Here is a 12,441-nt window from a genome sequence, read left to right as displayed (position 1 = left end):
GCTGGCCAGGGCAGCAGTAGAACATTTTCTGTATCCAGAAAGGCCCGTACAGGACCTGCAACATGCGGTCATGCATTATCCTACTGAAATGTAGGATTTCGCATGGATTGCATGAAGAGTAGAGCCACAGGTCGTAACACATCTGAAATGTAACGTCCACTATTCAAAGTGCCGTCAATGCGAACAACAGGTGACCGAGATGGGTAACCAATGGCTCCACATACCATCACGCCGGGTGATACGCCAGTATGGCGATTTTCGAATGCACGCTTGCAATGCGCGTTCACCGCGATGTCGCCAAACACGGATGCGACCATCACGATGCTGTAAACAGAACCTGGATTCATCCGAAAAAATGACGTTTTGCCATTCGTGCACCCAGGTTCGTCGTTGAGTACACCATAGCAGGTGCTCCTGCCTGTGATGCAGCGTCAAGGGTAACCGCAGCCATGGTCTCCGAGCTGATAGTCCATGCTGCTGCAAACGTCATCGAACTGTTCGTGCAGATGGTTGTTGTCTTGCAAACGTTCCCATCTGTTGACTCGGGGATCAAGACATGGCTGCACGATCCATTACAGCCATGCGGACAAGATGCCTGTCATCTCGACTGCTAGTGATACTGGGCCATTGGGATCCACCACGGCATTCCGTATTACCCTCCTGAACCCACCGATTCCATATTCTGCTAAAAGTCATTGGATCTCAACCAACGCGAGCAGCAATGTCGCGATACGATAAACCGCAATCGCTATAGGCTACAATCCGACCTTTATCAAAGTCGGAATCGTGATGGTACGCATTTCTCCTCCTTACACGAGGCATCACAAAAATGTTTCACCAGGCATTGAAATGGAGGATGTCATGTGTGGCAGTGGGCTCGGCAACATGGTGGTCCACTTGTTTGTCGGCCACAGTTCGTTGGTGGCCATTCATGTGGACAGAAAGCTTGTTGGTTGTGATGCCCACATAGAATGCAACACTGTAGTTACAGTTTAGCTTGTAGATGACATGACTGGTTTCACAGGTAGCCCTGGGATAGTTGATGTTTGTGACTGGACTGGAGTCGGTGGTGGTGGTGGTGGTGGTGGTGGTGGTGGGACGATGTATGTGACAGGTATTGCATCTAGATCTATTACAGGGGTAAGAGCCATGAGGTAAGGGTTTGGGAGTAAGGGTTGTGACGAATATATTGTGTAGGTTCGGTCAACGGTGAAATTCCACTGTCAGATGGGTGGGAAGGACATTTCTCATTTCAGGGCACGACGAGAGGTAATCGAAACCCTGGCAGAGAATGTAATTCAGTTGCTCCGGTCCCCAGTGGTACCGAGTTAAGATGAGAATGCTCCTCTGTGGCCGGATGGTGGGACTTTGGGAGTTGGTGGTGGGAGACTGGAAAGATAAGGTATAGGAGATTTGTTTCTGTACAAGTTTGGGAGGATAATTACGGTCTATGAAGGCTTCAGTGAGACCCTCAGTATATTTTGAGAGGGACTGCTTGTTACTGCAGATGCGACGACAACGGATGGTTAGGCTCTATGGAAGGGACTTCTTGGTACGGAATGGTTGTCAGCTGTCGAAGTGGAGGTACTGCTGGTGGTTAATAGGTTTGATAAGGATGGAGGTACTGATGTAGCCATCTTTGAGGTGGAGGTCAATATCTAGGAAGGTGGCTTGTTGGTTTGAGTAGGATGAGGTGAAGCAAATGGGGGAGAAGTTGTTGCGGTTCTGGAGGAATGTGGATAAGGTGTCCTCACCCTCGATCCAGATTGCAAATCTGAACCAGGGATTTAGGATTCTGGGTGTTTAGGAAGGATTCCTCTAGATGGCCCATGAATAAGTTGGAAGGATGGTGCCATGTGAGCTGTACCCCGGATTTGATTGTAATGCCTTCCATGGGGAGAAGTAATTGTGGGTGAGGTGATATTCGTTTGGAATCCATTGGGCATTGGGAAAGGTAGTGTTCAATAGCAGTAAGGACATGGGCATTAGGGATGTTAGTGTAAAGTGAGGTGGCATCAATAATCATGAGCAGGGCACAGTGTGGTAAAGGGACAGGAACCGTGGAGAGCCAGTGGAGGAAATGGTTGGTATATTTTACATAGGAGGGTAGGTTCCGCGGAAAAGGTTGAAGATGTTGGTCTATGAGAGCAGATATTCTCTCAGTGGGGGCACAGTAACCAGCCACAATGGGGAGTCCTGGGTGGTTAGGTTTATGGATTTTAGGAAGCATGTAGAAGGTAGCAGTGCAGGGAGTGGTAGGGGTGAGCACAGAGATGGATTCTGGGGAGAGGTTCTGGGATGGGCCTAAGGAATTGAGGAGTGACTGGAGATGCTGCTGGATTTCTGAAATGGGGTCACTGTGGCAAGGTTTGTAGGTGGAATTATCTGACAGCTGACGGAGTCCTTCTGCCAGGTAATCCTTGTGCTTCAAAACAACAGTGGTGGAGCCTTTGTAAGGAGGTAGGATTATAAGGTTGGGATCCCTTTTTAGACATTGGACTGTGGTTCTTCCCACAGATGTAAGGTTAGTTTGCATGTTGAGGGATTTCCCATGGCCCGGCAGATTCCCAACCAACAACTTCCTCCCTAGTCGCTGTGTCCAACTATATCCTCCCCCATAAGTACCTCTCCTTTGAAGGCATTAACTACAAAAAAATCTTAGGTACGGCTGTGGCACCCATATGGCCCCATCCTATGCCAACCTATTCGTGGGCCATCTAGAGGAATCCTTCCTAAACACCCAGAATCCTAAACTCCTCACCTGGTTCAGATTAGTCCTTCCCTACACAACCCCTATTCCCAACCCCTTACCTCATGGCTCTTACCCCTGTAATAGATCTAGATGCAAGACCTGTCCCATACATCCTCCCAGCACCACCACCTACTCCAGTCTGGTCACAAACATCATCTCTCCCAGGGCTACCTACGAAACCAGTCATGTCACCTACAAGCTAAGCTGCAACTACAGTGCTGCATTCAATGTAGGTGTTGTGACTCGCCGATCATTGAAAGTGCCGCTGTGCAATTACGTGCGTGCTCTACGTGTGGCGCTGTCTGCCAGCTTTGCAGCAGCTGCGCCACCTAAGCGGCCAGCCGAGCAGCGGCCGCTAGGCTGGGACTCAGTGCTCATTCGAATGCTAACGTGTACATGTCTTGCTTGTCAACTTACTCTGTGACTTATATGTGTTGTTGTGTCGTTCCAAAATATATGTGTTAAACTTGAAGTTCTAACAATTGGCGACGAGGTAGTGGATTTTCCTTTTCACCGTTGACTCACAGGGTTCCATGGCTACTGTCGAGCAACTATTGCAAAATCTCCTTGAACAGCAAACGCTTCTCACAGTGGCGATTCGCGATTTCGTCGCGGCGTCAAATGCGGGGCGTTTCTCGGTTGGCTATACCTCCTTTTCCTCCTTACGACGAGACAGCGGAAGACTGGTCTGATTATGAAAAACGTCTTCGACAGCACTTCTTGGTATTTCATGTCACGGACGAACAATCATGTAAGTCTCTGTTCCTTTCCTGGATTTCACCTCAAATGTATTGGTTGTTGTCGCAATTGGCTCCTTTGAAGGATCCTGCGTCTTTGTCCTTTGCTGAAATGTGCTCACTTCTGTCTGTCTATTTTCAAAAGCAAACGCATGTGGTAGCCTCTCGTGTTGCCTTTTATCGTTGTCAAAAACAACCGAATCAATCCTATCGCGCTTGGGCTGCTGAACTTCACGGCCTCAGTCAAAAGTGTCAATTTGTTACTGACGTTCACAAAGAATCCTATGCCGATTCCATGGTACGGGATGCTATTATCCGATCGGCGCCCGACAAAGAAGTTCGGCAACGTGCCCTTCAGTTGGTGAAACCGACTCTAGATGAAGTTCTCTCCATTGCGCAGTCTTTTCAAATTTCTCACGCCGCTGGGGCGCAAATAGAGGTGTGGGGTGATGTCGGGGAAATACAACCTCTGTGCGCTGTTGACGACGCGTGCGGCGCGTCCCCGCCGGCCGACGTGGCTGCAGTGCGCTCCCACGCGCAGCCTCGGCCTAGCCGTAAACAACCCGCTAAGAAACTGCAGCAAATCCCCCGGCAACTTCCTTCATGTCCGCGGTGTTTTACGAAACATTCACGCGAGGATTGTCCCCAACGTTGGGCTGTGTGTCACAACTGCAAAAAGAAAGGTCATGTGTCTTCCGTTTGCAAATCCGACCGCATACATGATGTTCAGGAACATGACGCTAATTCTGATTCTGTGTTGTCTGTCAATTGCACTTCTTCCCTTTCAGGGAAATTATTCCTCACTGTCCAAATCCTTGGGCGAGATGTTCGCATGCAAGTGGATACCGGTTCTGCTGCCACTATAATTAATTCTCAGACGTATCTTCAGCTGGGTTCTCCACTCCTGTCACCTGTCACTCGGCAATTACGGACGTACAATAAACAGAAGATTTCTCTCTTGGGACAGTTTAATGCTGAGGTATCTTACAAATCTGTCGTTCGCACTGTTCCCATATTTGTGGGCGACCAGAGCAACGCAGAAAATCTTTTTGGTTTCGATGCCTTTCGCGTTTTTGGGTTCTCCATAGATGACTCTGTCAATATTGTCTCTGATGCTATTCCTTATGCTCAACTGGATTCCTTGTCGACGACATTTTCGTCCCTTTTTTCTCCTGGGTTAGGCCGTGCAAACGACTTTGAAGCTCATATCACGCTCAAACCCACTGCTCGGCCTAAGTTTTTTCGGGCTCGGCCCATTCCTGTGGCCCTTCATGATCGGGTAAAATGGGAGTTGGATCGTCTCACTGCTTCAGGGGTCTTGCTTCCTGTCACTTCCAGTGAGTGCTCCTCTCCTGTCGTTGTAGTTGCTAAGCCAAATGGTGATATTCGTCTCTGTGGCGATTTCAAAGCCACTGTAAATGTTCAATGCCTCATCGACACTTACCCTATGCCCCGTCCTGAAGAACTGTTCACTAAACTTGCTGGAGGCCAGTATTTTTCTAAAATTGACCTGTCAGAAGCTTATCATCAACTTCCTCTCGACACTGCTTCCCGGCAGTTTCTGGTCCTTAACATGCCTTTCGGTCTCTATCAATACCAACGCTTGCCATTCAGGGTTGCTAGCGCCCCTGCTCTCTTTCAGCGATTCTTGGAACAATTATTGCTTCCTGTCCCTGGGTGTATCAATTACATGGACGACATTGTTGTCACTGGCCCCACCACTGAAGAACATCTTCAAAATCTCCGCACACTTTTTCATGTCTTACAGACTGCCGGTCTTAAGTGTAATCTTCAGAAATCACAATTTTTTCAGGCATCTATCACATACTTGGGGTTTCACCTCTCTCGGGATGGTATTCGTCCGCTTCAACAAACTGTCGCTGCGATCGATGCCCTTCCTCGCCCTACATCTGTTAATGAACTGCAGGCCTTCTTGGGGAAAATAGCATACTATCACAAGTTTTTACCGTCTGCGGCTTCAGTGGCTCAGCCGTTGCGTCGCCTGTTGCATAAAAACGCCTTTTCACTGGTCCGTGTCATGTGAAGCGGCTTTCCTGAAGTTGAAGACTATGCTGAAACAGGCCCCGTGCCTGGCTACTTATCGACCTGGCCAACATCTTGTTCTTGCCATAGATGCCTCTCAATACAGGGTCGGTGCAGTCCTTGCGGACCGTTTTTCTGACGGTTCGGAACAACCCATTGCTTATGCCTCCAAAACGCTCACGGATGCCCACCAAAAGTATTCTCAAATTGAGAAAGAAGCTTTGGCCATCATTTATGCTCTTCATAAGTTTGGTGTTTTTCTCTATGGCTCAAAATTTCATCTTGTTACGGATCACAAACCACTTGTTTCCTTGTTTCATCCATCGACGTCACTTTCCGAATAGGCTGCACACCGCCTCCAGCGTTGGGCTCTTTACTTGTCCCGTTTCAATTATGAGATTCATTTCCGGCCAACGGCTCAACATGCGAATGCTGATGCTCTGTCTCGCCTTCCCATGGGTCCTGATCAGGCATTCGATAGGGACGAACTTTTATGTTTCCACCTGGATGTTGCCGAGCAGCGGGTGTTGGACGGGTTCCCCATCACTGGGGACAGGCTGGCGGCTGCTACGGGTTCTGACCCTACCCTCTCCCGGGTTTTACGCTGTATTCAGAAGTGTTGGCCAGATCGCCCGTCCGCTAAGACTTCTGATCCGTTGCGGAACTACTACACTTTGCGCTACCGCCTCACGGCTAGGGATGGTGTTATCCTCCTCTCCACTGACAATGCTTCGCCGCTTGTTGCGGTACCTGCGTCTTTGCGTGCTTCGGTCTTGCGCCTCCTTCACCAAGGGCACTGGGGTGTGTCTCGCACAAAATCTCTGGCGCGCCGTCACGTGTCCTGGCCTGGCATTGACTCTGAAATAGCACACATGGTCGCTGCCTGCGGCCCTTGTGCGTCACAGGCCGCTGCCCCGAAGTCATCTTTGTCACCGTGGCCTTCGCCTGTGAAGCCCTGGGAGCGCATTCATGCTGACTTTGCGGGACCCTTTTTAGGTACTTATTGGCTCCTCGTAATTGATGCCTACTCTAACTTTCCTTTCGTTGTCCGCTGCACGTCACCTACCACCGCGGCAACCACCAGTGCTCTCGCCCGCATTTTTTCTTTGGAAGGCCTCCCCTCTACTCTTGTTACTGATAATGGTCCGCAATTTGCCTCTTCCGAATTTGCAGATTTTTGTGCTCGTCACGGCGTTGCGCATGTCACGGCCCCGCCGTTCCATCCACAATCCAACGGTGAGGCTGAACGACTGGTCCGCACATTTAAGGCTCAGATGCGGAAACTTCTGACTTCTTCTGCTGCTGATGATGTGCTTCTCCAGTTTCTGGCGTCTTACCGTTTCACTCCCATGGACAACCGCGGCCCGGCTGAGCTCTTACATGGCCGACAGACCCGCACGCTACTTCATCTTCTACGGCCTCCCACCTCACGGCCGCGGGTGCCTTCATTTGGCCGGTTCACCGCCGCCGACCTCGTCTGGGTACGGGGATATGACAGGCAGCCAAAATGGAGCCCGAGCCGCATTTTACGACACCGTGGCAGACGCCTGAATGAAATCCAGGTGGACACGGGTGTTGCAGTGCGTCATTCGGACCAGCTTCGGCCTCGGGTGCCAGCAACGCCTGTTCCGAATGCCGCCACACCACCTTTGGCTCTACCTGACGCTCGGGATCTTGGCATCTCTCAATACTCACAACGCAGCCCTCTCACCGTCATCACGATGCCAGCACCAGAACGGACGCCACCAGGAGACGTGCCCATGCAGGAACCGGAGGACCATCCTCTGTCAGAGCAAATCTACTCGCCTCCTCCTCCAACGGACGCCGACACATCGCCCATGTCTCCTGTCATATCAACTGGACTTGCCGCAACGGGCAGATTGGTGCATGGGACCCCAGCAGATTCGACCCCTACGTCTCCTGTCATCTCGACCCGTTATCATCGGGGACACTTCCGTCCGTACGGGAAGCCTCCTCCTTGAGACTTTACGGCGAGTCAACCAATGCCTATGGACGTTAGCCATCTCCAGGACACCTCCATCAAGACCAGTGCAACAATTTCAAAGGGGGGAAAAGTGTTGTGACTCGCCGATCATTCAAAGTGCCGCCGCGCAATTACGCGCGTCCTCTACGTGCGGCGCTGTCTGCCAGCTATGCAGCAGCTGCGCCACCTAAGCGGCCAGCCGAGCAGCGGCCGCTAGACTGGGACTCAGTGCTCATTCGAATGCTAACGTGTACACATGTCTTGCTTGTCAACTTACTCTGTGACTTATATGTCTTGTTGTGTCGTTCCGAAATACATGTGTTAAACTTGAAGTTCTAACAGTAGGCATGACAACCGACAAGCTATTTGTCTGCATTAATGGCCACCGATGACTTGTGGCCATGAAAGAAGTGGACCACCCTGTTGTTGAGCACAGTGCCAAACATGACATCCTTTATTTCAATGACTACTTCACAGCTTATGCGATATGGATCCTACCCATCAACACCAGCTTTTCTGAATTGCGCAGGTGGGAATTTTCCCTGCAGTATATCTTACGCTCCCGTAACCCTCCTGGCCTCAATCTTTGTTAGTCATTGTCCTCATCCATCCAGCCACTTTCCTGTTCTCACACACAGTCCTCATTACCATCACATTCAGTCTAGACTTTCTACATCTCTCCTTTCCTGCTATACCCCTTCCCCACCCCGCCTCTTGCCTGCCCTCGGTCCAACCAGCAGCACTTCAATGTCCGCCCTATCACCCTCCACCCTCCCTGATCCAGCCTCCTCCTTACCCCCACCCAGACGCCATTCCCATCGTGCGCTGGTGTTGCTCCTCGCAGTATAGCCTCAGTCGCTTGAGACTGCACCATATATTTCTGACAAAGGTCTTACTAGCCAAAAGCTTTCTTTGTGACAGTCTTTTTGTTGTGCCTATCTGTGACTTCGCATCTCTGCTATATGGTGAGTGGCAACTTTCCTTTTCATAATCTTGTTACTTTTCATCCTGAATTTTCCATTGTTTAAATTTAGAATCAGATGGGTCAGACACAGACTGAGATAGCTGTGAGGATAGTACTATGACATACATTTTGGAACAACATGAAGTTATAGGATTTCTTGGTTTTAAGGACTCATAGTTTAAAAAAAATCAAACGATGGAAAATCCAAGATGGAATATTGACAATATTATGAAAAGGATAGATCGCTACTCACCATACAATGGTGATGTTGAGCTGTAGGAAGGCACAGCAAAAAGACTATTAAACAAGTAAGCTTACTGTCCGAAATATTATGTAGACAGTGATGTTCCTCTTGATGGTCAAGTGCGCAAAATTTCTTCAAGATTGGAATAAAACTGTAAGTTGGTGTAGAAGTGTGTAAGTAAAGTACCCTCCGCCATGCACTGTTCAGAATTTTAAACAGACAGGGCCCTTCTTCCTGCTTTGAATATCAAGTGTGCCAAATTTCATCAAGATCAGAATAAAAACGTACAATTTGTCGAATTCCGTTAGGTAAAGTAACCTCTGCCATGCACCCTACGAAATTTTATGTAGACTGTGACCTTCCTCTTGGTTTCAAGGTATAGTGTGCAAAATTTCATCAAGATTGTACGCAATACAAACACACGGACAGAATGAAAATGCACTTCCAGTTTTTCTCAAATTTTCCAATTTTTCAGCCGATTTTCCAAAAATTTTATTTCATAGAAACCTTGTCCTGAGAATTAGGAACACAGAAAAAAAATTGCCCAATTGGTCCAGCCGTTCTTGAGTTTTACGCTTATCAACACATTTGGCAATTCATTTTTATTTATACAGATAATAAGCCCAAAATATACGCGTAAAGGAAGAATGTACAAATAAAACCCAATATTTTTTGACCTGAAAAAAAAAATAAATAAATAAATATGTTGGGGTTTGTCTTTTGGTGCTCAGGTAAAAAAAAACTTTTAATTATCATTCATAATACGACAATGACGCGCGCAGACTAAACGGCTGCATAGCGCAGCTCATAGTTAACAGTAATATGGGCAGGCAAGCAAGTTTGCTGCAGCCTGCCCCGGTTGGGTTCTGCTTGGCTTGGCTGGGAGTGAAGCAGCCTGCCCGTTCTGTTGACAACGCATGGTGGCCTGCTCGCCTGGCCACTGGGCAAGCATGGGCGGGTTAAAATCAGAATATGTACACCACTGGATGTAATAAACACCACTCTCAAAACCGGAGATGCTGAGATAAGTAACAGGGGAAGGCACTACGAGGGTAGACATGATCAGAAAGACACAGATGATGATGATGATGATGATGATGATGATGATGATGATGATAAAGCAAGATAAGAGAAAGATTGGTCTCACAGGCAGGGTAGACCACAGTCACAGGTCTCCGTGGGGGTCAGTGTGCAGCAGGCGACACTACTCGAACAACCGTCCCAACCCGAATCCGGGAAATCAGAATATTAAAGTCAGGAATAAAAGCCACTCTCTCAGTGAAAGCATACAACTGCTCACTCATTGTTGGTCAGTATCAACAATAAGTAGACCTAAAGCCTGAATTCGTCAGAGTACTTTTAGAAGACAGCACTCCACTTGGATATGAGCAGCTGTCAACAGAGCACCACGTATTACTACACTGATGTAGCAGGGAGGAGGGAGGGTGGGAGGAGTGAGGGGACTTGATACCCAGGATGAAGCCACAGGACAGGTGAGTGTGTCAAAAACAGATCTGCCATAACATGATGGACTCCCTTTGAGACGGATGGAAGAACTGCCACACAGCAGTGAACTCCTTGACGACACATGGCTTGTTGGAGGTAGTGGTAGCCTATTATTTCCTATTCCAACTTCAATAGACCGCCTGTGTCAAAAGTGCATTCATAGGTCAGGGCTCGGTACCCCATTTCCAGAATTGACTGTGAGATCAACTCCCTGGCTAGGTGATCACCCATCTGATCCCGGGGAACCCCATACAAGTCTGGGTCCAGAGTTTTGTCTTAAAATCCATTGGCACAACTGTAATCTGTAATCTGACATAGTCATCTGGTAAGAAATTGCTTGCAGTTTAAGTCACACGGATAATTTAACTCGTTGTTTATAATTGACCGTACAAGAGCTCCAATACATTGCACATTTGTTTCAGGATTATATATTACTCGTGCGACACGTCCTACTTCACACTCTGTGTGTCAGCTGAGTGACATGTACTGCGATTCCTTGCACTTGCTTCAAATGACTCCGTGCCCACAAGTTGCTGGAATAATATGCTCAATATTTTCCCCAAGTGGAAAGCTACATTCAGAAAGTAATTCAGGATATGTGAGACATTCCTGCTGATTAATGTCATTGGCCAAAGTATAGCAGAATATCATGTCTGTCATCACCCAGATGGAATAACAGACCTCCATTTCACTTTTTATGTCATTCACACTCCATGGAATCAAGAATTTTGTTTAGATGCCAGAAGAACTTCAAATCAATATGTATAGAATCTCTGTTGGTCCATCACAGCCAGGGGACATGGCTGGTACGTACTTTTCAATGACAATAAACTTTACCATAGGATATTTTATTTTATTCTAAAAGCAACCGGTTTCAGCAATTCATTTTGCCATCCTCAGGCCTCTGCATAATAAAAGGGTATACATGTAGTAATATAAGGGTGTACAAATCAAGCTTACAGGAAGTGATAGGTAATCATAATACCACTTAAGCTTAAAAATGAAAGTATTGGCATTAAATCAAATCTTTGTGTACATCCAGCACAACAGACTAAACATGTGTACATATTTGTTATGTCATAAAAACCATTTAACATTACAGATTTACAAATGAACATGTAAATTCATTAAAATTCCTTCAGATGAGGAACTGCCTAGCATATATGAGCACCAATCTTCATTTCATGTAAAATGTCACACAGTAAGCTTTGAAATATAATGGTATGCATATTTATAGCCTAGGCAATATCACAAATGGTAAGACAAGTAGTTGTCACAGCATCAAAAATAACTCGACGCAAAATCCAACAGAAGTTGACATATTAAGAGAAATTAGCATGCATAGTGAACACTAAGAATATTCACAACTATCTTGTGGCCTAGGTTATACAGTGAATCAGAATAAAAGATATGATTTGGTTTCCTTTATATCACTTAACAGGTCAGCATTACCACAGTGAAACAAATCAGCAAGAATGTCAAATACTACTTAAGCAAGGCGAGTCCTCTAAGTTCACAGCCGACAACTTCATACAATTTCACTGGGAGTGTAAGACACTTCCTAACATGACCCATCTACCTAATGGTAGTTTCACTGTCCTTCCACCTCTTTCCTTAGATGCTCACAACAGTAGTCCGTGAACATTTGACCAGCTTTGCCGTTTTCGAGAGATTCGTTCACAGGCTCTGCATAATAATAATCTGCCCTTTGTCAAGGTCACTTAATCTCAATGGATTTCCCCATTTGCAGCTCGTACCTTCGTTAGGGCGATCCCCCATCCTGTCTGCTCCACTTACACACTTCTGTTGCCACATCACGTGCCCACAACGCTACCAGGCTTCATAAAATGTCGCGGTGGACAGTGGTCATTATGTTTTGGCGTATCGGTGTATATCTGACAACAGCATCACAGTCAGAAGAGTAAGTACAAAAGCAAACACAACCAAATGGAAATGAGCAATCGACATCAATATCAATATGAAGACAGCCAACACTACCAAGCGCACACTATTTTCAACAAAAGTACACTGATGCACATATCCACAAGTATTTGTTTCCAGACAACCTATATGTGTTTTTTTTCCCTGCTTTTCACCAGAACTATTCCATGTGAAAATATGAAAAAATATTTTTTCCTTAATGTCCTACTACTATTGTGTGTGTATACATCTTTGAGAAGCTTCTGCTTAAGTTTGATGCTGGACTGTTTA

The 12,441-nt window shown here is 47.1% G+C and overlaps 1 protein-coding gene across 4 annotated transcripts in view; it reads right to left on the bottom strand.

Annotated features, from left to right (window-relative positions):
- Nucleotides 1-12,441, bottom strand: part of LOC126243676 (uncharacterized) — a 226,470-nt gene that overhangs the window by 165,064 nt on the left and 48,965 nt on the right. The window lies entirely within an intron of this gene.

This window comes from Schistocerca nitens, chromosome 1, assembly GCF_023898315.1.
Source record: "Schistocerca nitens isolate TAMUIC-IGC-003100 chromosome 1, iqSchNite1.1, whole genome shotgun sequence".
Lineage (NCBI taxonomy): Eukaryota > Metazoa > Arthropoda > Insecta > Orthoptera > Acrididae > Schistocerca > Schistocerca nitens.
The sequence above is the reverse complement of the archived record's forward strand: the minus strand, read 5'-3'. Positions and strand labels throughout refer to the sequence as shown.